General features: G+C 44.9%; 1 long non-coding RNA gene across 1 annotated transcript in view; it reads left to right on the top strand.

Annotated features, from left to right (window-relative positions):
- LOC309340787 overlaps positions 1 to 24,135 on the top strand; it is a 30,990-nt gene that overhangs the window by 4,653 nt on the left and 2,202 nt on the right. The window contains exon 2 of the long non-coding RNA XR_014156082.1: positions 5,682 to 5,881. This is a non-coding gene — a long non-coding RNA (uncharacterized lncRNA). The remainder of the gene's footprint in view (positions 1 to 5,681; positions 5,882 to 24,135) is intronic.

Raw genomic sequence — 24,135 nt, 5'->3', positions numbered from 1 at the left:
TAATTATAGTTCGAGCACAGAGAGTACCTGTCTGTAGAGATGAATGGGAATTTGCAGTGGCGATTGAATCACGCAGAGTTGGCACATGATTAATGAGAATCAACCAGCTGACTCTGGGAGGCCCATTGAAACTTACACCGTTGAACAGCCAGTGAGGAACATTTCTGGCTCTTTGGATCATCCACTGTTGCATTTTATATGAAACCTCTGTTGCAAAATCTGTCTAGCTGGAAGAAAAGATGCAAGCTGCTAAAGTTATGTTATTCCCCATAGAAGCCCCTCTAAAGTGGGGTTTTTAATGTGGGTGTCTTCTGCAACGTGTCCTTGAGGCAATGACAGTGCAATGGTGGTGGATTTAGACTGGGCTGTCCACACATCATTCTATTTCAAAAGTTGTTCTGTAATGCTGTTACCACATTATTAAGATCTGGAGCACGTTAGATCAGGCCAATGCAACACCTACTCTAGCATCTTGTTCTCCAAAAACTGCAAACTTAGCTCAGTCCCCTTCCTCAACTGCCTTCCTTCTTGGCCTAATATAGAGATATATCAATAAAACAATGAACAGGGTGGTGATACAATGACTATTGCAATCAACACAGGATAATATCACCAAGGCAACTATCTGTAAACAAACAATAAAGTCCACAAAAATGGCAAAAGTAGTTTTTTTCTCAAATAGGTTTTATCTTAAACAATAGCAAACACAGTAAATAAAGAGTTTACTTGTAATATATCAGTGGTTCAGTGCTCATTTCTTCTCTTTCCAAAATAGATTTTATCTTGAACAATTGCAAATGCAGTAATAAAGAGTCCAGTTGTGATATACCGATGGTTCAGTGCTTGGATGCCGTTCCAGTAATCTGACGTTTCATCTTTCATCGCTAAAGAGCTTAGTCATCGAGCATTGTAGTAAATAATATACAATAGAAGAGGGTATGTAAACGACTTAAAGCAGGGGTATATTTGTCCCCATCTGCATGTTTCCATCGCGAGGACCATGTCCTTCAGTTTGTTAAACCTCCTTATGGATGTTTATTGCTTGTTTACAGATAGTTGCCTTGGTGATATTATCTTGTGTCGATTGATTTAATATAGAAATAGCAGCTCAATTCCATTCCGTTTTTTTTTATTATTCATCCCATTGACATTCCAACTACATAATGTTAAAGTCATTTTTATTGAATTTGGGATTTTTTTTTTTTTTTTTTATTAGTCTAAAGTCTCTCTGGTTCTTCTCCTTCTTCGTCTTCTTCCTCTTCCTCTGTTTTCCTTTCCCTCCGTTCTACCTCTTCTCCCAGCTGTAATTCCACCCTCGGACTCCTCCCGCCTTCGGCTCCTCTCGGCTCCTCCTCTCCTTGTTGAAGATCTTTATATCTTCTTGTGAACTTTCCTATTTCCTCGGGATTTATCAGTCTTCTTTTTGCTCCTTTATAAAAGAATGAAACACCCTCCGGAAATTCCCAGCGAAAGTCTATTCTATTTTTTTTCAACAGTTGCACCAGTGGTTTATATGGTTCTCTACGTTTCAACAATCTTATAGGGATATCTTTAAACACAATTATGTAATTCCCATCGATGTACAATCTTTTCTCTCTATTCCTTTGTAGAATCAGATTCCTCATCTCTTTATCTTTAAATATAACTAAACAGTCGCCTGGAAATTTTCTTGCTTTGCCTACATTCGTTTTCATTCTATATGCATTTAAAATTGCTCCTGCCACTTCCTCCTCTGCTAGTTCCATCCACTGTGCTAATTCCTTTGTTAATCTTTCTTTTATGTTTTCATTTTGTAATTCCGGGACCTGTCTCATTCTTAAGTTCACTTCCCTTTGTTTGAGTTCATTCATCGCAATGGAGTCTTTTAATTCTTCCTGAGTTTTATGCAACTCTACTATCTCATCTTTCATTTTTTCCTCTTCCCGTCTCATTTCTTTCAATTCCTGTTTGGTCTTTTTCAACCCCTCATCCACTCTTTTTGCTACCTCCTTAATCTGTCCTTTAAGTTCACTCACTGTCTCTTCAATCTTTTTATCCATTTTCCCAATTTTATTATCTACCTGCTCTAATTTTGTCTCTAAGTTTTTCTCGCTTTGTTTAATTTCTGCAAACATCCTCAGTATTTCTGTTCTAAATTCTGTTTCCTGCTTAGAAGCTTTCCTCTCTATTGGGGTTCCCCCCTCCGCCCCTTTTTTCTGATTGTATGACATTTTCGCTAATCTTAATATATCCAATCTTTATATATCAGATGTCCCACTGTTTTTAGCGGTCTAACCCTTCTTTCTTTATTTTAAAATTCTTGTTCTTACTCTTACTCAAAACCAGTTCTTGGGTTAGATCAATGCCCCTAAGCCGAAACCAAAATTAATCCCTACAGGAAAAATAAACCAATTTAAAAATATGGGTGCCAAATACCATGAAACACCAGAAAGCAACAGCCAGAATAGGACTACAGATATCCGATGAGCAACTCAAAATACAGCTGGATACAGTAATTGCCGACTTCAATCAGTATTTCTGTCCACTTGGTTGATTTAATTAGTGCTCCTTCACCCTCCAATCTCGAGGGGGATAGGTTGCCCGTTATATACCAGAGTGATCAGTTTGAAATCTTCTTGCCCCCGTTCGGGCTATTCCAGTCGGCAGCTTGGCGCCCAAAAACCTAATTAATAAACTTATGAGACCATGCAGTCCAAATGGGATTGGGGTTAAAAAACCAGAGGCCTTCTTACTCTGTATCCTGGGAAAAGATATTAGGAGAAAGGATTTCAAAATTTTTTTGTACGCGGTCACGGCGGCTAGAACCGTGCTTGCTCAGAGATGGAAACAGGAAGAAATGCCAACGGTGGCAGAGTGGAGAGTAAAATTAACAGAATATGCTGAGTTGGACAAACTAACAGGGAAAGTTAGATATTTAAAAGATCAAAATTTTATTGAAGACTGGGGTAAATTCGTAAGTTATCTGGAGAATAAATGTTCAGTTAATACAACGTTAGTGGCATTTAAAGAGGCTTTGTAAAGAGTTAACAAGTATTGTTCAACTGAAATAATGTAAAAAAGGAGGTACGAATGACAATATGAAAAGATGGGATGTGATTCTAAGATTAAAATATGAATGAATGCCAACATCGCTGAAGGAAGTCCAAAATGAGAAGAAATGTAGAAACTCGAATATTATGTACATATGTATATATGACTGAAAGCTTTTGTCTTGTGTTTTGTTTGTTTTTTCTTTTGTATGTGTATGAAAAATGAATAAAAAAATATTTAAAAAAAAAGAAAGAAATAGCAGCTCAATTGATGACCACTAGTTACCAAAGGAGCATAGAACATAAGAAAAGCTGGATTAGACTTACCTATCTAGCCCACCATCCTGTTCTCACAGTGGCCAACCAGATGCTTATGGGAAGCCCTCAAACAGATCCTGAGTGCAACAGTGCGCTCCCCACTTCCCAGGAACTGGTAAGATTCGCCTTTATATCAAAGTGGCACTATCCAGATCTCCCATTTCATCTGCCGTCTGTAAGAGCTAGGCTGGAATCCTTCAGAGTTCAAGGACAGGGGGCAGGCAGTTACTGGGATTCTGGATTAAAAAGAGAATTAACAAGAAAAAAATGCAGGGTTTTAAAAAAATGAAACTTGCATTCTGATAAACGAACAAAAAAAGAAATAGAAGGAAATGATAGAATGATAGAATCTTAGAGTATGAAGGGACCCCAGGGTCATTTAGTGCAACCCTCTGCAATGCTGGAAGCTCAGCTAAAGCATCCATGACAGATGACCATCCAACCTCTGCTTAAAAACCACCAAGGAAGGAAAATCCACAACCTCCTGAGGGAGACTGTTCCACTGTCAAACAGCTCTTACTGTCAGAAAGTTTTTCCAAATGTTTAGTCGGAACCTCCTTTCTTGCAGCTTGAAGCCACTGGTTTGAGTCCTACCCTCCAGAGCAGGAGAAAATTTACTACTACTATTTATTATTATTATTATTATTAATTTATATACTGCCCCAGAGATCTCAGGGTGGTTCACAGAAAACAAGCATGTTCCCTCCTCCATGTGACAGCCCTTAAGATATTTGAAGATGGCTATTATTATTTTCTCTCTATAGGAGAAGAATAAATAGTCTTGCTGCTGCTCTCCCCTCCCCCCCCCAGCCATCTGCTGTGGAGAGAATGAATGCCTGACCCTAAGGAGTGTAAAAACGAGAAAGTGGCCAGCAAAACAGCTGCTGCGCATCATATCCCAGTGCTCTAGCAGAGACATCTTCTAAACAATCTGACATCTGCCTCCACTTTCTCCCACTCCTGCAATTGAAAACGAAACACTCACTAATTCTGTCAGAGAGCCACAGAGAGCACAAAAATGGAAAGAAAGAAAACAACAACAACAACCTTGCTTCTTTCTTATGTCTCATGCAGCATCCACATTCCTCCGAAGGGGCACTTCTACTGAAGGGAGACCAAAAACCAGTGTAGGAGGCCTCCATTTTTGTGGGACCTTTCAGGGCACGGCTGGGAAACTCCCAGCTCAGAGGACGCATGTCGTTCTCTGTCTGACTCTCAGGACTCTGTCCAGGCCATTCCCCACAGGCCACACCCTTCACTGGCCCTGCTCCTCTAATGATTTTGGCTGGAGCATGTCACTGTTACTGTGACCTTTTGCTTTCGTGGATGGAGAATGGAGAACGATGTGAATCCAGTCATGCTCTATTTTACCACACAAGCAATTGGTATGAGGGCTGTGGGAGGCTGCCCTTGAGGGAATGTAGCTCTTTAAGTTAATATAGGTTCCCCCACACATAAAATATAAGGCAAGGCAAAGGAGCAAAAAGAATGTGTTATTTTCTTTATTTATTGAATTTATATACTGCCCTATACCCAGGGGTCTCAGAATGAAGACCCCCTCCCTGCTACCCATCATCCTCATGCCCTCAAACTGGACCCCCACAGACACACTGGGTATTTGTAAATAAATAAATAAATCCCTGCATTTAATGGTGATTAATATCATATGCAGTGTGGGACACGGGTGGCGCTGTGGTGTAAACCACTGAGCCTTGGGCTTGCCGATCCGAAGGTCAGCAGTTCGAATCCCCGCAATGGAGTGAGCGCCCGTTGCTTGGTCCCATAATGGATATTTTTCTACATAAATGGTGACAAATACTAAAAAAACCTCCCTCCCTACATGTCAAACTTGACCCCAGTATAACATGTTCAGTCACATCCACACCATATATATGTTAAAGCGCACGGCTTCCTCTAAAGAACCCGAGGAGTTGTAGTTTGCCCCTTACAATGCTACATTTTCCAGCACCCTTAACAAACAACTGTGCCAAAGGTTATTTGAGGGAAGCCCTGTGCTTGAAATGTATGATGTGCACGATTACTCAATAATAAGTTCCACTAAATTCAGTGGTTACTTCTTCTTTCATGTGTTTAGAACTATAGCCTAGTTGCTCAGGCCACCAACTGAGGAGGACCTTGAAGCTTCTGCAGGAACCATGATCCTCTCGGTTCTAATGGTGCAGCAGGACTTTCTTGGTGTGTCTTGTCTCCTTGCAGTTCTGTCCTTTAGTTAGAGCTAGGTGGAGACATGGAGGCTGAATCCCCACTTTCCACCACTGCAACACACTTAGATTGATTCGTAACACTTACAATTGTCATTGTCCTATTTTACAGAGTCCTCTGCTTGAGGGGCTACCAGAGGACAGTCGTCTAGGAGTCTTCCATTAAAAATCTGTCCAGTTGGAAGTCTGCTCCCAAAATAAGAAACCAGAAGGAGGGAGAGCAAAGGTCTCACAGTTGTCCATCAACAGCACCTGGACAGCAGTCTGAACAAGCTCTTTTCCCAACTTCCACAGGCTCTCTTCCCTACCATGGTGAGACAACTTGCATTTCTATTTAAATTACAAGAAGTATTTCTAAATTTGCATCTCTACCTAGAAATCAATACATGCAATTTTTATGCAAATTTGTGCCCTCATTTGTCCTATTGCCTTGGTCCTGAGGAGAGGTCATGGCTAGCAGCCACTCTTGAAGTTAAATAGGGCATGATTTTACAAATGGCATGTTATATGTTTAACACTGACTATCTATCTATCTATCTATCTATCTATCTATCTATCTATCCAGTGCTTTTTTTTCTGGGTGTACGCAGAGGTACACATACCCCTAAAAAAATTGTGAATCTAAATTTGGCCTCATTGAGGGGCAGTATTTCAATATGAGTAGGAAAATGAGAGTACCCCTAAACATTTTTTTAAAGAAAAAAACTATCTATCTATCTATCTGAAGTGCCAAGATGATAACATTCTACCATCAAGATCTGGATTCAAAAGTCAAATTTGAAAATTTCCAGTTTTTTATTTGGTAGCAAGACTGCAAAATTTCAGTTCAGCTATAGAATAGGAATTTAGCTTTATTCTCTTGGGGGCAGGGAAAGGAAAGAGGTTTTGAAATGTTATACCACCAATTAAAATAGGAGACCATCTGTTGCTTCTACCGTTCCAAGTGCAAAGTTCTACTAATTTTATTATAGTTTCTACCACCCATTTGACCCATGAGCTGAAGATTAAAGAGCAGGTAAGCAGTGAGAAACTAGCCCCCATGTTTTTGACTTTGCTTCGACTTAATGTGCACCTGGGTAACCATGGAAATGAAGGCAACTGTGCATTATTCTACAAGCTTCTTCTCAGCAAGAAGTCTTTTATAGCTGCATTTAGTTTTCCAGCACTGCATAATTATGTTTAGAAGTGCCTTTTAACTAATTAGTCATAGCCACTCATTCCCAGTGTTATCGTGACTCCTTCACTGATACCCAGAAGGCCTGTTCCACTGTTATTGGCTAGAGATACTCATATATCTAGAACTACACGCTAATGGGCTTGTTGGACTTTCTCTGCATGCAGGTTTCCACTCGAGCCCTTAAAGAAACTTCAGTGGGCACAGAAGACAGTTGCTGGAATGGTGTGTGTGTGTGTTAGACATTGGAGGACACCAATATAGCAAGACTGTACCCATTGTGCTGGTTGCCTATTCCTTAGAGAGCCAGTTTGGTGCAATGGTTAAGAGCGGTAGTCTCGTAATCTGGGGAACCTGGTTCGCGTCTCCGCTCCTCCGCATGCAGCTGCTGGGTGACCTTGGGCCAGTCACACTTCTGTGAAGTCTCTCAGCCTCACTCACCTCACAGAGTGTTTGTTGTGGGGGAGGAAGGGAAAGGAGATTGTTAGCCGCTTTGAGACTCCTTAGGGTAATGATAAAGTGGGATATCAAATCCAAACTCTTCTTCTTCTCTTCTTATCCAGACTCAGTTTGGAGTACAGGTTTCAATCTTTCCTCCTCCCAAAAAATAACATGCTAAAATACACATAAAATAGAAATGCCATTGCACAAATGAAATACCTTCTAAGACAAAAGAAAAACAAAGAATTCATTTAGAATGATGGAGTTGCTGTAACCAATTCATTATACAGATATAAATACAACTATGTACAGGGGGGGGGGGACTATTGAAAATTTAGCACTACATCTGAGGATTGAAGATTTATCTGCTGTTATTTTCTTTGTTGTTTTAAATTGGTTTTAACTGTTTTTGTTGTATTTTGCCCATCTCCTTGAGACATGTATGTGGAAGGCTTTTATTATTATTAATAAAAATAATACATAACCATATTCCAATAAAAGATAAACATTTTTCAGATTGAAGTATGGTAAATAATGTTTATTTTTTTAAAAAATGTTTCTTTTTTAAAATAATGCTTATTTTTTTTTTAAAAAAAAAAGCCATCTCCCAACTCCACTTAAAACAATTGTACATATTACAATACTCAGAAGCAGGAGGGGGGGGGAAACACATCTGGACTTGCTTCTTCAGGTCTTAAAAGAGAGGAGTCACAATTAGTAGCTAATTAAAGGAGAAACAGCAGTTATAGAAGAAATCATACATTCCTTCTGAAAGTGAATGTAATTCCTTTCTAGGCAAAATTATTTCACTTGTGTTAAGATCAGGAAGAAAGTTGTTCTGTGACATCACCCCACTGCCTTTTGAAAGGTGAACTCATGCTGTACATTTGCTCATACGAGTATCCTTTCAGCACAGTCTATGACTCTGCAGAATCCCCAAGAACTGTGGCAGACTTTCAGCGCAAGGAGAGTGACTCAGCTGCAGGAGCAGCTGCCGATATAATAGTAAACTATCAGACAAAAAGGGCATCCCTCTTGAAACGATACGCCGCAACCGCTGCTCTGGTTCAAAGCAATTGGCTCCATTTGGATCTGGTCACAGTGCATTTGTCAGCAATTCTTGGCCAGTTAGTAAAATAAGAATAGCTTAAGATAAGAATAGGTTTCAGAGAGCCTGGTAGAGCTATTTGGCAAAAACAACTCACATATCCACACTCATTCACCAATCCTCTTAATAAGGAGAATGGGGGTACAGTATGAGAAATTGAACTGCCTGGTGTGGAATGAAACAAACTGCTGCAGCTGAGCCTCCAAGGTCAGTTCACTGCTGCCTCATTGGCAAAGTGTGGAAACAGCGTCTTTTAAAAGGCACCACCTAAGTAAAATTTCAAGAGCAGGGTTCCATGCAGATGCAAGTTTGCTCTGCTTTAGGAAGGCACATCTGTGCTGAGAAAATGGAGAGGGGACCCTGTCTCCTGTGAGGCTCCCACATTATAGAGTTTTGTGTTCTTTTATGGATGCCACTGGATGCATAAATGGTTATTAAGACACGCTGACATGGAGTAATTTAACTGTTCTGTCCTCTTCATTTGTATATGTCCCTTGGGATCCCTACCTACTCGCCAATTCTGTTATTCTAAGATTGGGAAAATGAGAAACCAAAGCTGTCAGATTCTCCCATCCCTAAGTATTATATATCAAGTATTATAGGGGGGAAGCACACTAGAAAGTAGCTTTTAGTTTGCATCCACAAACACCCAAATCTAACTTTTAAATATAGCATACCTAGCTACTGGACTCCTTTTCTTCCTATCTTATTCATATTTATTATCCCTGCTGCCTGCATGTCTGTCCCTTTATTGTCCTTATGTTCATGTCTCTGCCCAATTTCTCTGATCTGAGTTTCTAAACAGATTTTAAATGCATAAATCAAAACTACCCAGGGGCTTCATTTTGCTTGGCATGCCACTCTCCTGTCAGGTCAGGTATCTGATATCAAGTGGGCTAACATTTTAATTTATAAAGTCACTTGGAAGGCTCTCTTGGCTATCTAGTTTCTTGATTGCAAAATTACCCTATTCTTCACAACTTGTATTTTTGTACGCACCTGGCCGTACAGGATAGCCATTCTTTGTTATTTCACTGAACACTACAGTATACAAAAATTTTCACCAGGTCTGCTGCTCTGTCACCACTCCTAAATTCTAAACTCCTTCTTCACCTTTGTCTCCATCTTTGGCATTCACTGAGCAAACTCATTACCAAATGAATGTGGCTTTCCTTAGTTTCTATCATGAGTCTTCCCATTTCACCTGAGTCCTAGTTGCCAGATAGGGATGAATGTTAAAGTCCATTGCTTAGAGCTGTCCAGTTTAGAACGTTTGATTTTGTGGCTAAACATCTGTCTCTATGCCTACCCCACAAGTGTCTTGGGACACTTGTGTCCTGGGAGGGTATGCTTCATGGAGGATAAGACTATCAACGTCTACTGGCCTTTATGGCTGTGCTCTGCCAGCATGATCAGAGACAGTATCCTTCTAAATACAGTGGAACCTTGGTTCTCGAACTTAATCCATTCCAGAAGTCCATGTGACTCCCGAAACATTTGAAAACCAAGGCATGGCTTCCTATTGGTCAGGCGCACTGGAAACAATAGCCGACAGCTGCATCAGCCTTCTAAAAAATGTTCGAAAACTGGGACATTCCACTTTTCCACAGTCTTCAATTTTCTTCTTGTATTTTGTCCCGAAGCCTAATGCCAAATAGTATTCAAAAGCCAATGTAAGACAATTGGTTGTTGTGGGGATTAAAATGTTTACTGATTTGTTAAGCAAACTCACACATGCACACAGTTCAAAGCACCAGGCTAAGGCTGGACCAAGCTTTTTGGTGCTGTAGGCAAATTAAAATCCAGCCCCAACTACCCAGCCTTCGCATTTTGTTGTATGTTGAGTAGCATAAAATAACATTAAAGAACCAACTGTAAGATTGTTTTCTTATTTTCATTATTGGCACCTGTCATTTCCATATTTCCTCCTGTTTGCAACTGTGCCAGGGCAGCTGGAGAGGAGACCTCTTGAGCTACTTTTTCCAATCTTCCCCCTCCCCCCTCTCCAGGATACTCACATGACTGAGGCAACGATCACTCCTAGTTCACCTCTGTGGCTGGGTTGACCCTGCGGGCTGAGTTGGTTTTTAAAGTCTCTCAATCTAGTCCCCTTATCTACCTCTCACACCTGCACAAGTCTTTTGTTTATTTTTTGCTGACTTTAGTCTGCTGAAAGCAAGTTACACTGTGGGTGATATGCTTTCTCCTGTTCCTAGATAGGAAAGAAAATCAGGGTCAGAAATGAAACAGTGTAGATAGTGATGGAGGAGAGTTTATTTTGGTCCACATTCTTTAAGCAAAGTGACCTAATTTGTGCCTCCCAGGCTCATATGCAGATTGGAATGTAATTATTCTTTAGATTTCACAGTTCCCTGAATTTTGTGATACAGTGGTAACTCTGGTTATGAACTTAATTCGTTCTGGAGGTTCGTTCTTAACCTGAAACTGTTCTTAAACTGAAGCACCACTTTAGCTAATGGGGCCTCCCACTGCCACCGTGCTGCCGGAGCATGATTTCTGTTCTCAACCTGAAGCAAAGTTCTTAACCCGAGGTACTATTTCTGGGTTAGCGGAGTCTGTAACCTGAAGCATCTGTAACCTGAAGTATCTGTAACCCAAGGTACCACTGTACAGTTCTTGCCTCAAAAGAAAATGTTCAATAAATGTGTTTTTAAAAGTGTGTATTTAAAACAAAACGTAGACATTATGATAAAATACATGTCTAGGTTAAATGTATAACCAGTAAAGGCATTTCGTAAGATCCTATGAAAAGCCTACTAGATCAGGCCAATGGGCAAACTAGTAACATTTTATTTTCAGTTTATGAAGCAATTCTATATCCTCCCACCACGCTGACGAAGAATTCTATGAATCAGTAGTCAATATCCAGAATCACTGTTCAGAGTTGGACATCATATTTGCTGAATACAGAAAGCTTCACAGCTTGTCTTTCATCGTACAAAGTCTGGTACCTCCCTTCATTTAAAGATTTTCATAGAATTTGAGACTAAAGATTTCATTTTGTACTTGTTATGGTTTGAAGGAATTCTATAAAGATTGTCTATTGCGTATGTACACGGTCATTGTGTTGCTTAGACATTGCCAATGGGCAAACAAGGCTAGCATCCTATTCTTCCAGGGCCAATCAGATGCTTGTGAAAAAGTAGCAAGCAGGGCCCAAACACAAGAGCACTCTCCCCTCCTGTGGTTTCCAGCAATGGAAACATTACTGCCTCCAACTATGGAGGCAGAGTATAGCCATCATAGCTAGTCACCATGTCACTGAGCTACAAGTAAGCACTGATATCACCCCCAAAGCACAACTAGGAATGATTTCCCTCCAGGTTGCAAATCTGTAATACATGGTAATTCCTGCCTCAGTCATGCTTATGATCAAAATGTAACAGGGTGCCCAACTGAAGAGAATAACTAGATTCTTCATAGCATGAGAAATCTGCATTTGAGCCTTGCGTTGCATGCATTTGCAATTCCTGAAATTATGCAATTCTTGAAATTTCACCAAACAATCCCACGGTACACGAAAAACTGGTGCTGTTTAAAAGAGATCAGCTGGAACCTCCCACTGATGTGATAAATCTTAGCAAACAGAAATAGATTTGTTTACTTAGAGCCAACTGAGAGCTGAGGGCTGGTCCCTTGAAATCTAAAGACTTCTCCTGAGAACCAGCTGATGTTCTGCCAAAAGCATCACTGTGCCAGGCACTAGCTTCCTCTTAGCCAGTTGGGAGTCCTGGGACTCCCTGGCAAGGTTATCTCATTTTACGAAATTTCAAATGCTAATCTAGAGGAGGCCCCAAGCCAATTCTCTCCGGGGTTTATTGTTGGGAACTGCAAATACGTGTTTCTTTTTTGGGAAGAGTGTGCGGTGCTCATCTCGCTTTACTGAACGAGGGAGCCAGCGTACAGCTTCCGGGTCATGTGGCCAGCATGACTAAGCCACTTCTGGGGAACCAGTGCAGCGCACGGAAACACCATTTACCTTCCCGCCGGAGGGGTACCTATTTATGTACTTGCACTTTGATGTGCTTTTGAACTGCTAGGTTGGCAGGAGCAGGGGCCGAGCAACGGGATCTCACCCCGTTGCAGGGATTCAAACCGCTGACCTTCTGATTGGCAAGTCCTAGGCTCTGTGCTTTAAGGTTAAGAATGGACCTCCGGAACGAATTAAGTACTTAACCTGAGGTACCACTGTAGTATCTTTCTTTGGAGAAGACATTTCAGAAGGACCTCAACTATTGTTGTAATGTATGTTTTATACAAGTTACACCCCAAGTCAAGACTGAGGAATCTGTGGCCTCTAGATGTTGTTGGATTCCACCAGCCCCAGCCAGCAAGGCCATTGATCAGGGATGATGGAGGTTGTAGTTCAATCCCAAATGTTCCCCATCCCTGCCAAACGTGGAGGCCAACAGCAGGCAAAGGCATACTCTTCCTCAGTGTGTCTTTTCTTCTCATCTTCACACACATCCTTCCATTATCCCGCTCCTAATAGCTTGAGATGTGTCTTCACCTTACCCATTCTCTGGCGGGCTATTGTTCAAGCCGACAGAGAAGCTTATTTATTTGTTTGTTGCCAGGATTTATACACTACTTTTCTCTCAGATATCCAAGGCAGCAAAAACAATTGCCAACTATCTTCTCACCCACTTGAGAGGAAATATCAACCAACTATTCTGGGCCATTGACAATGCATTAAGACTTTTGAGTTGTCCTTGGAAGGGCCTCCATTAATAGGGGAGCCTTTTGACAGCAATGTACTCCTATGCAGCTGGAATAATTTGTGTATGAAGGAGAGTTATTCTGTATTATTAATCCTTCCTAGCAAAAGCAATGGTCATTCAGCAGCTCATGGCACCGTAAAAAGACCATGCTGAAGGATTATCCCCTCCCCTCCCCACTCCACACACATATGCACTTTTTAAAGAGCTTGCTAGTAAGTACTTCATTGAATTTCTGTCTGATAGCAAACTCTTTGCCATAGATCTGTGACTAGTTGTCATCTAGAGCCATACTGTTGGCTTCATTGAGACAAATCACTACTATTGTGCAATACTTTCTGATATAACTGTGATGGCATAGAATAAGATATCACCTCAGTAGGGAGAGCCTATGTTGATGTTCTGCACAAGCCATATAATAACATTACCCAGCCCAAACAAGTCAATGGCTTTGAACAGAACCAAGGAGGTTAAGGATACAATCCTTTACACATTTCCCTGGATGTAAATACCATGCAACTCATTGGTGCTTACTTCTGTTGCAATGTGAGCAAGCTGAATTAAATATAGCAAAACATGTTTTTGAGTAAACGTTATTAGGATTGCATTGAATAGGAAGGGATGTTGCTTAGGTGGAGGACATCCTTGACCTGCTGAAAGTCGTTGTTCAATCAGTGGCATCTTCAAATAGAGCTGGGAAAGTCCTTTGCCTCAAACCCTGAAGTGCTGCTGCCAATCAATGTAGACAGTACTGAAGAAGATGAACCAATGGTCTGGCTTGATATAAGGCAGCTTCCTATGTTCCTGTTTACTCAGAAATAAGTAAAGTACAACTAGGTGAGTGAATATAGGACTACATTCCCATAACCTTTAACCTCTAGAATCAACCCATAGCATAATCACTGGCTTCTTCTGAGGAACTGACTAGGATGAGAGAAAATGTCCTTATACCAAGTTGACTATTGTCAGCATTGACTAGTAGTGGTTCTCTAGGTTTTCAGGTGTTTTTAAAGTCCTGCTTGGAGATCTAAGGGGTTGACCCCAGAGGCTTTTGCATTCAAACATGTGCTCTTGCTCTGAGCTACAGCCCATCCTCAGTGCTGATCTCATTAGCACTAATTTTACACTAGGTTAACTACACTGAATGGAAATTACATTCCATTAATTTCAAATTAATTTCACTCCATTCAGTGAAATCGCTCCTGGTTCCCATTTGTATTGTTACTAACAGGAGAAATCAGTTCGTTTTTATGTTATAAGAGCCAGCAGTTCGGCTAAGGCGCAGTTATAGCTTTGCAAGTCTCCCAGACTCCGGAGTGATCACACAGCTATTATTATTTTTAAAAAAGAAATGGAAAGAAGAAGAATTTGCATGTCACCATGTCCTTTCAAGTGCCAGGCAGTTCTAGGGCTGTTGCAATCTCTCTGGGGAGAAGAGGCTAGCAAGCTATTTCCAGCTGCACTGGGAAGCAAGAGATACACGAAGCTCTGATAACATTTCTGTAAGCATCAGGCGCTCGTCTGACCAGTCTCTCTGAACCTTCTCCAGCTTATCATCTGCAAGTCTTCAATCTTAATGTCTGGATTTTCCCACAGTGTTCCCCACTTGATTACATGCTTCTGCCTTACCATGTCTGAGACTTGTAAAACTGAGACAGACACCTAGACAGGGGTAGGGATGGAGCAGAAATTCAATTCAGTCCACACAGAAAGGTGAATACAGTGGTACCTTGGTTGTCGAACTTAATCCGTTCCGGGAGTCTGTTCGACTCCCAGAACCATTTGAAAACCAAGGCACGGCTTCCGATTGGCTGCAGGAGCTTCTTGCACTCAAGCAGAAGCCGCAGAAGTTGCGTCGGACATTCGGCTTCCAAAAAAGCTTGCAAACCGGAACACTTACTTTCGGGTTTGCAGTGTTTGGGAGCCAATTTGTTTGGGAACCAAGCTGTTTGAGAACCAAGGTACCACTGCATATCACATTTGCCCTTTCTGAAACAATATAAGAATTGACACACAAACACCTTTCAAAATTTGTGCATATCCAGACTTTGCAATACAGTTCTCCAGTCAGGGGTGCCAACTTGAATAAAATATTGGGGGGCAGGTAAGCCCTGTCCCGCATAATTAATCACAAGATGCATCTTTAGGTGGGCCTGGCCTCCTGAAATATTTTATTGGGGGTGCGAAGGGACCTCAACCTCTAGGAATTGGCTCCTATGTCTTCAGCCAACTGATGTTTGCAATCTATCTATATCTATCATCTATCTATCTATCTATCTATCTATCTATCTATCTATCTATCTATCTATCATCTATCTATCTATCTATCTATCTATATCTATCTATCTATCTATCATCTATCTATCTATCTATCTATCTATCATCTATCTATCTATCTATCTATCATATATCTATCTATCTATCTATCATCTATCTAGTATCATCACAGGGGGGAGTGTGCAAAAATTAGTGAAAATAACATACAACAATGCATTGCATTACGTAAGGAGATATTGTTTGCAAAAATATGTATAGTAGTCAAAACTGCATATAAAAATGGGTTTATTAGGGGAAATCTGTACTAAAATGCTGACGAATCGAGTTTCAGATGGAAAAATGAGAAAGTGAGAGAACTAAAATTGACAAAGCCATCCCTTGAAGGAAGACTCGCAGCATAAGAAAAAGCTGCCTCAGCATGGCCTGCCAACAGGTGCAGGCTACAGTTTTGTGCAGACTCCATGAGCACACAACTGAATGTACTCACAGACAGGTGGTCAGTATTTTATTTTTATTTATTAATGAATATTGTTATTGTGATGGTTATTATTCCTACCCACAAACAAAATTCTCAGAGTTCTGTGTTCTGTGTATGTACAGTGCCTGACAGACGATTCTTAAAGAAAAAGGAAAAAAGAAAAAGGGCAGTGTCACAGCCACCCAGGTGGGTCCCAGCTCACGAGAGACCTTACTCCGTTGTAGTTTACTTACAGGAAAAGTTTATTGAAGATAATTGCTTCTTTCACAGTTCAGCATTGTGGCTGTACGTCTGTCACGTTAGACCGCCGAAGTCCCCCTCTGACTCCTCCCCTCCTCCACACCAACTTAATAGCCTGGCTCTAGACCACCTCTTCCTCTCCTTTCTTTTCCGCAGGGTCTTTCTGCCCCCCTGGGTTCTCTCTTTCCGGGATTCGCCTGAGGCTGAATCCTCTGCCGCCTCCTGCCCCCTCCTTCTGGCTTTGGGGCCGGGCTCCTCCTCTGAGCTTTCCCCACTTCCGCGCGCCTCTATGTTTGAACTTGGCGCGCGTACGTTGCTTTTGACCTTTCCTTCGTCCTCTATACTGCCCCCTGTTCCACTCTCTACCCTTTCCGGCTGAACACCTTGCTCCAACCCCCTCTCTCTGTTTTCTCCTGTTCCTCCTCCCTCCGAGAGGCTGACAACTCCACCCCCTTTACTCCGTTCCGGCTGAGACCCCTCTGACAGCGTCTGTGCTTCACTGGGCTTTCTCCCCTCCTTCCCTGACTTTTCACAGCTTCTCTCTTCTCCTGCTTTTCGCCTGATCATGCTAGCTCCCTTTTGGGAATCCTCTGACTCACTGCTTAGGCTCATAGATTCCCTTCGAATTCCGTCATCTTCTTCCTCGTCTCTCTCTCCCTCCTCCCACTCGCTTTCCGTCTCCTCTGCCATCTCCTCACTTCTCCCAGAAACCCTGACATCCATCCCCCCCTCGAAGCCCCCCCCTCCCCCCTCCCGGTCGCTGGGTGCAGGTTGAGGGAAATGTGGTTCTTCCTGGGTCGGTTCAGGATACCGGGTGTCCACGTCAATCTTCTCCTCTGGCAGCTCCGTATACGTGTGTTCGAACTCGGGTTCCCCCCCTGAAGGCATCACAGTCTCTTCCTCCCTCACTGCTTCTCCTGGCGCTGCCTGCCAAGGACCTATCATCCACCTCTGACTCCATACCTCCCTTGGCTGATCCACCCACCAATAAGGGTTTGTCTCTTCCCCCCCCAGGCGGGGATCCCTGGTCGGGCTTGTTTTGGGCGTAGAGCCCTCGGGCGAGGAGAAACCCCCGAACGTGCTGCCCGACAAAGTGGGCGTGAAAAGCCAATCATCAAAATACTCCTCGGGCATGGGTTTGTGCGGAAAAATTGCATGAAACTCCTCCTTCAACAGGGGTTCGTCCAAAGCGTAACCCGGCACCCAGCTATTTGCAGAGACTGGAGTGCCTTCCCTGGCGAGAAAATATTCAACTCCCTCCTCCCCCCATCGTGAATCCAGTATCTCTGTGACCTCATTAAGAGGTTCTGGTCTTGGCGACTCCCCTCTCTCAGGCGCCCTTCTACGTGGCTCTGGAGGTGCTTCTGACTCTTGAAACCTGTGTGGGGCTTTGTAGGGAGTGAGCACCGACCTATGAAAGACCGGGTGCACCCTGGAGCCCTCCGGAAGGGCTAGGCGAAAAGCCACCGGATTGATCTTAGCCTCAACTTGATATGGTCCTAGCTGCCTGTGTTCTAACTTCTTTTTGGCCAACGACCTGGCCGGCATCGCGTGGGCTGCTAACCATACCCAGTCCCCAACCTGAATGTCTTCCCCCGCCCTTCTGTGTTTATCGGCTTGCACCTTATACGCCTGCTTTGCCAGCTCCAAATGTCTCCGCAGCTCCTCGTGCACCTCTTGCAACTCTGCTGCAAACTGGTCGGCATTTTGAGGTCCCCCCCCTCCAGGTGCTGTAAAGCTCGGGAAGGTTCTGGGATGACGTCCATAGTTCGCGAAGAAAGGCGTCACCCCGGTGGATGCGTGCTTCGTGTTGTTGTAGGCGAACTCAGCCATCGGCAGGTAGTCCACCCACGCCGCGGGTCGCTGGTTGGCGTAACACCGTAGGTACTGCTGCATGATCGCGTTGACCCTCTCCGCTTGACCGTTGGTCTGTGGATGCCTCGCCGACGTCAGGTTGATCTTGACGTGCAAGATACCCAGAAGCTTCCGCCAGAAAGTGGAAACAAATTGGCGCCCCCTGTCGGACAAGACGGACTGCGGTAGTCCATGCACTCTGAAGACGTGATCGATGAAGAGCTTTGCGGTCTGTTCTGCCGTCGCCACCTTGGCACAAGGAATGAAGTGCGCCATCTTGGTGAACAAGTCCACAACCACTAACACCGCCGTCTTACCTCTGGAGCTGGGCAGGTCTGTAACAAAGTCCAACGCTACCCTCTCCCACGGTTGCTGCGGTGTCTCCAGCGGTTCTAACAATCCCGCCTGCTTCTGATGCACTGGTTTGGACCTCTGGCAGATATCGCACCTGGCTACGTAGTCCGCCACCTCTCCTCTCATCTGGGGCCACCAAAAGTCCCTTGCCACCAACTCCATCGTCTTCTCTTTGCCGAAATGGCCCGCACTCGGGGCATCGTGCAATTGTTGCAAAACCGTGGCGCGAAGCTCGTCGGTGGGCACGTAAAGGGCGCCCTTGCGAGTCAAAAGTCCATCCTGCAACTGAAACTCATTGTTGTCAGGCGACCCTCTGCGGAGCTCCTCCATCTTGGATTGTGCAAACTGATCCTCTTGCAGCGCGCGTCGCACCGCGTCCAGGTCGACTGCGATGGTAGCGCACGTCCACGCCTGCGGTGCGAAAATGTACTTCGCTGCGATTGGAGCTACTTCCTCCCGGTATTGAGGCTTTCGGGACAGCGCGTCTGCTATAACATTGGAGTCTCCAGGGATGTATTCTATTTTGAAATCGAAATCCGCAAAGAATTCCGCCCAGCGCATGTGTCGTTGGGTTTGCAATTTAGCCGTCCGCCAATACTCCAAGTTCTTGTGATCCGTGCGGACCTGCACCGTGTGCTTGGCTCCTATCAAGAAGTGTCGCCACGCTTTGAAAGCTGCATGAATGGCCAACAACTCCCTGTCCCATATGGTGTAGTTGCGTTCCGTCTTGCTGAGCTTCCGGGAGTAGAATGCACCCGGTCTCCAGTTGCCTTGCGAATCCTCTTGCAAGAGGACGGCCCCAACTGCTCTGTCTGATGCATCTGTCTCTACCCGCATGGGCCTGCCAGGATTCACGTGCAGCAGCTGCTCCTCGGAGGCGAAAAGGCTTTTAAGCTTCCGAAAGGATCGCTCTGCTTGTTCGGTCCAGACGAACTTCTTCTTCTTGGAACTGAGGGTGTCAGTGATTGCCGCCGTCGCGTTTGCAAAACCTTTAATAAACTTGCGATAAAAATTGGCAAAGCCGATGAACCTCTGGACCTCCTTCCGATTTCGAGGGCTTTTCCAGTCCAACAGCGCTTGGACTTTAGTCTTGTCCATGGCCAGTCCCTCGTCGGACAGCTTGTAGCCAAGGAAATCTACCTCTCTCACATCAAACTGGCACTTCTCCAACTTGGCGTACAGCCTGTGTTCCTTCAGCCTCTGCAGAACTTCCTTCACGTCCTTATCGTGATCCTCTGGCGATTCCGAGAAAATCAGGATATCGTCGAGAAAACAGACACACTTCTTGTAGAGGAGACCTGCCAGGACGTGATGCATGAATGCTTGGAAAACATGGCTGCCATTTTGTAGACCGAAGGGCATAACTCTGTATTCGTACGTGCCCAAAGGAGTGAACATGGCCGTCTTCCACTCGTCGCCCTTCCTGATGCGGATGAGGTTGTAAGCTCCACGTAAATCCAGCTTGGTAAAAATCTTCCCCCTCCTGACTGTAGCCAAAAGGTCGTCAATTTTGGGCATGGGGAAGGCCTTGGGCTTAGTTAGTCTGTTTATGAACCGGTAGTCCACAATGAGCCTCTTCTGGGGCGTGTCTTTCTTTTTCACAAAGAAAACAGGACTGCCTCCCGCTGCTTTAGATTCCTGGATGAATCCGCGCTTGAGGTTGTGTTCTATGAACTCCCGAAGCTCTTGCAGCTCGTCTTCCGACATGGAGTACAGCTTGGCAGTTGGCAACTGCGCGCCTGGCACTAAGTCAATCGCGCAGTCGTAAGGTCTGTGAGGCGGCAATTTGTCAGCTTCCTTTTCGCAGAAAACCTCCAAGAACTCCGCGTACTTGTGAGGAACCGCTTGCACCATACTCAGATGCAGCTGCTGTTCGGCTTCTCCTCCTTGATCGGTTTGGATGCAATTCTGGGCGCAATACGATGAACAAAAGGTGATCTGCCTCTGGTACCAAGCAACCGCGGGACTGTGCCTGTCCAGCCAACTCATGCCCAACACGATGGGCGTGTCCGATAAGTGGGTGACATTGAAACTAATAAGCTCTCGATGGTCTCCAATTTGCATCATCATGGGAGGGGTTTGCTGCACCACTTGCCCCCCCAGCAACTTCCTGCCGTCTACCGTGACCACGTTCAGAGGCGTCGTTGCAGGCAGGAGCGCTATGTTATGCTGCTTGACGAACTGTAATCCCACGAAATCGGCGTTGCTTCCCGAATCGATGGTTGTTGGAACCTCGAGAAGTCGCCCATCAGGCAGCTGGAGTGTTGCTGTGAGTAAAACTGCTGGTTTGGGAGGTAAAGGGTCCATGCGCTGCAAGGATGCTGGGGACTTCTCTACAGATCCGCCTGGCTGAGCCCCAGTAGCTCTGCTTCCAGCCAGGCACTGCAGTTTCCCTGAAGCTGCTCCTCTGATTGCACCTCTGCTGTCACAGTTGCTAGTGCTGCAGTGTGCTTCTGGAGCCTCTGGGGGCACTCTTTCGCCATATGGTGTGCACTGTCGCAGATGTAACACTTCCTGGTCCCTCTAGGAGGCTTCGCTTTGGCTGCAGCAGGGATGGGGCTCTGGGATGGCTTTTGAGCCCTAGCACCACCAATCTCCATTGGCTCCTCGCCTTCCTTCCCCATTGGTGAGGGGTGCGCACGGCTGAAATCCCTGTGCACAAAAGGGAGAGCTTTTGCTTGCGCGCGCGCTTGGGGCCCCCCCTCCTCGTGCCACGGACGTCCCTCATGTCGAATTCCTATAGCCAAAGCCCGTTGCACCACGTCTTCCAGAGTCTGGGGTCTGTCCCCCCTTGCGATCTCATCCTTGACGGAGGGGCTCAATCCCTCCCAAAAAAGATCCCTGACCGGTAGACTGTCCTTCGGCCAATCTAAGGCGGTGAGCAATGCAAAAAATTTAGAATGATATTGGCGTACAGTGGCTCTCCCCTGCCTCAGCCCGTGCATCTGCCGGCGCGCAATGTCCTTATCCACAGAGGATTGAAAACAAGCATCCATTGCCTTGATAAACGCATCTGCATTGCGACGGGCTGGTCCATCTTCGCGCCACAGATTGCGTAGCCAAGCCCTGGCCTCCCCATGCAGGTGCGAAACAATAAATCCCACTCTCTCCTCCTCATCTCTAAAATCATGACGGAGTAAATGCAGTGCATACACGACATCTGCCCTGAAGTTGGGATAGTCTTGCAAGTTGCCATTAAAATGCGAAACTAGGGCACCCCCCCTCCTTCCAAGCGCAATGCCCTCCGCTCTGGAGCCCGGGGTCCCCGCCTTGTCCGCATTTTCCCACCTTGCTTGCAAATCCTGGCAGGCTTTCTCCAAGTCAGCATTCTTCTTCTGCGAAGCAATGACTGCCGTTGTGAGAGTGGTAATCTGATCCCGGAGTGCAGCCAGCTGTTCCTCAGCACTCATGGCTGCCCCGTTCGTGAGCTTCGCAAAAAAAAAAATTTTTGCTTTCAGAGTGAGGGGGACTTTCTGTCTCAGCCACCCAGGTGGGTCCCAGCTCACGAGAGACCTTACTCCGTTGTAGTTTACTTACAGGAAAAGTTTATTGAAGATAATTGCTTCTTTCACAGTTCAGCATTGTGGCTGTACGTCTGTCACGTTAGACCGCCGAAGTCCCCCTCTGACTCCTCCCCTCCTCCACACCAACTTAATAGCCTGGCTCTAGACCACCTCTTCCTCTCCTTTCTTTTCCGCAGGGTCTTTCTGCCCCCCTGGGTTCTCTCTTTCCGGGATTCGCCTGAGGCTGAATCCTCTGCCGCCTCCTGCCCCCTCCTTCTGGCTTTGGGGCCGGGCTCCTCCTCTGAGCTTTCCCCACTTCCGCGCGCCTCTATGTTTGAACTTGGCGCGCGTACGTTGCTTTTGACCTTTCCTTCGTCCTCTATACTGCCCCCTGTTCCACTCTCTACCCTTTCCGGCTGAACACCTTGCTCCAACCCCCTCTCTCTGTTTTCTCCTGTTCCTCCTCCCTCCGAGAGGCTGACAACTCCACCCCCTTTACTCCGTTCCGGCTGAGACCCCTCTGACAGCGTCTGTGCTTCACTGGGCTTTCTCCCCTCCTTCCCTGACTTTTCACAGCTTCTCTCTTCTCCTGCTTTTCGCCTGATCATGCTAGCTCCCTTTTGGGAATCCTCTGACTCACTGCTTAGGCTCATAGATTCCCTTCGAATTCCGTCATCTTCTTCCTCGTCTCTCTCTCCCTCCTCCCACTCGCTTTCCGTCTCCTCTGCCATCTCCTCACTTCTCCCAGAAACCCTGACAGGCAGGGACCAAAGAAAAGAGGGCAGGTGCTAAACCAGAGCTGGCTAATTCCCACTTCAGAGGCCTAGGGCAGCTCCTCAAACAATGTCTTCACTCACACATAGACCTCACTGATTTTGGCAGGGGAGGGGGGCTCTGTGCCTGTTCACATGATAGTGTGTATGAAAGAGTATGGACACACTCATTTTTAGCCGCGCAGTCTTAAGGCCCCAAAATGTTAGCCTCCCCTGTGATAAATCGTCTTGATTAAAGGTGGTCCTACAACACCCCCTGTAAAAAAAAAAAAATCCCCTTCCACATCACACCCACCTCATCCCTCCTATCAGTTGATTTCCTCTAGCTCACCTTAAAAGGAGACATTTGGAAGGGAGTACATCAATCTGTTTGGCTGGGGATTCTCTCAAAAGACAAGATGTACACTCTTTGTACTTAAAGAACATTTGCATGCTCTTAAAGAGCATTATGACTTCCCATCCGTGTAATGGTGTCCTCTTGCCTCATCATCACCATTATCAAGAGAATCCCATTGATTAAAAAAAACCAAAAACCCTACATCATAATCTTTGCACAACCAGATACCATCAAGGATGTCCATTATCCTTGGTGGTTTGATCATAAACATCCAAAGAGTAAGCTGCTGTGTGAATAAGTAATTTCAATTCTGCTTCAATTTCCAGTTTTAATGGTGGTGGTGGAAATGGATGTGCATTAAAACAAAAGGACGGGAGAAAAGACATTAACTATAAATAGACCTAAAAGGCAGAACAATCTGGTGCTCTGTTCAACGTTGCATTCATCAGAGTGCTTTGCCATTTCTTGTCCTTTGGACACATTGTATTGTGCATTGTATACCTCTGAAGTTCTCCAGGGGGAAAAAATGGGACATTTTTTTCACACGAGATCATGGTGGCCATTTTGGGTGCCACAATCTCACACACTCTCAGGTATTGCTCTCACCTCAAATAATTACTTTTGAGAGCATGGTACAGGCCATGTGACTCACCTGGGAGCATGTCCCGAAAGACACACAACCCAGTTTGGGCTCCATAAAAGTTGGATGGTATGACATTGCAGGGACTGCCAACATGGTGCTCAGGGGCACTGTGGTCTCCTTGAGGTCTTCCCCTGGTGCCCATGAAGCCTCTGATCCCCTACCCCTCACTGCCTCCTTAGGCATAATAAGCTGATGGATACCTTTCCCCCCCTTGAACAGATCATAGAGTTAGGGGAGGAAATGAGAAGAGTAAGTCTTTTTACCACTTCCTCTTTCAGCTCAATGAATTTTTCAAGACTCAGATTAATTCTACTGGATCTGACTTTTACACAGATCCCTTGGGAAAGCATACTGTCTGTCTCAGGCAGAGGGCTGATCCAGAGGACTTGCTCAAAAATCCAAATGTGCTTAAAATTGTGCCACCACCCCATCCCCAAAGACACATTAGCTTTGCATCTAGTTTGGCCATTATAAATTCTAAATGAAGGCAGCATGGCTGGGAATTGTCCCCCGTCTGAAGCCTTGTGAATCTGCTTCATCCTAGTAGGCTGGACTAGTAGGCCGGACTTGGCACCAGAGAGCTTTCTATGTTCCTATGTTCCATATGTTCGAGTGATTTGGGACAACTCATGATGAAGAAAAAGA

The sequence above is a fragment of the Podarcis erhardii genome (assembly GCF_964252035.2).
Source record: "Podarcis erhardii genome assembly, chromosome: 4".
NCBI lineage: Eukaryota > Metazoa > Chordata > Lepidosauria > Squamata > Lacertidae > Podarcis > Podarcis erhardii.
This window is presented reverse-complemented; position numbering and strand designations above follow the sequence as displayed.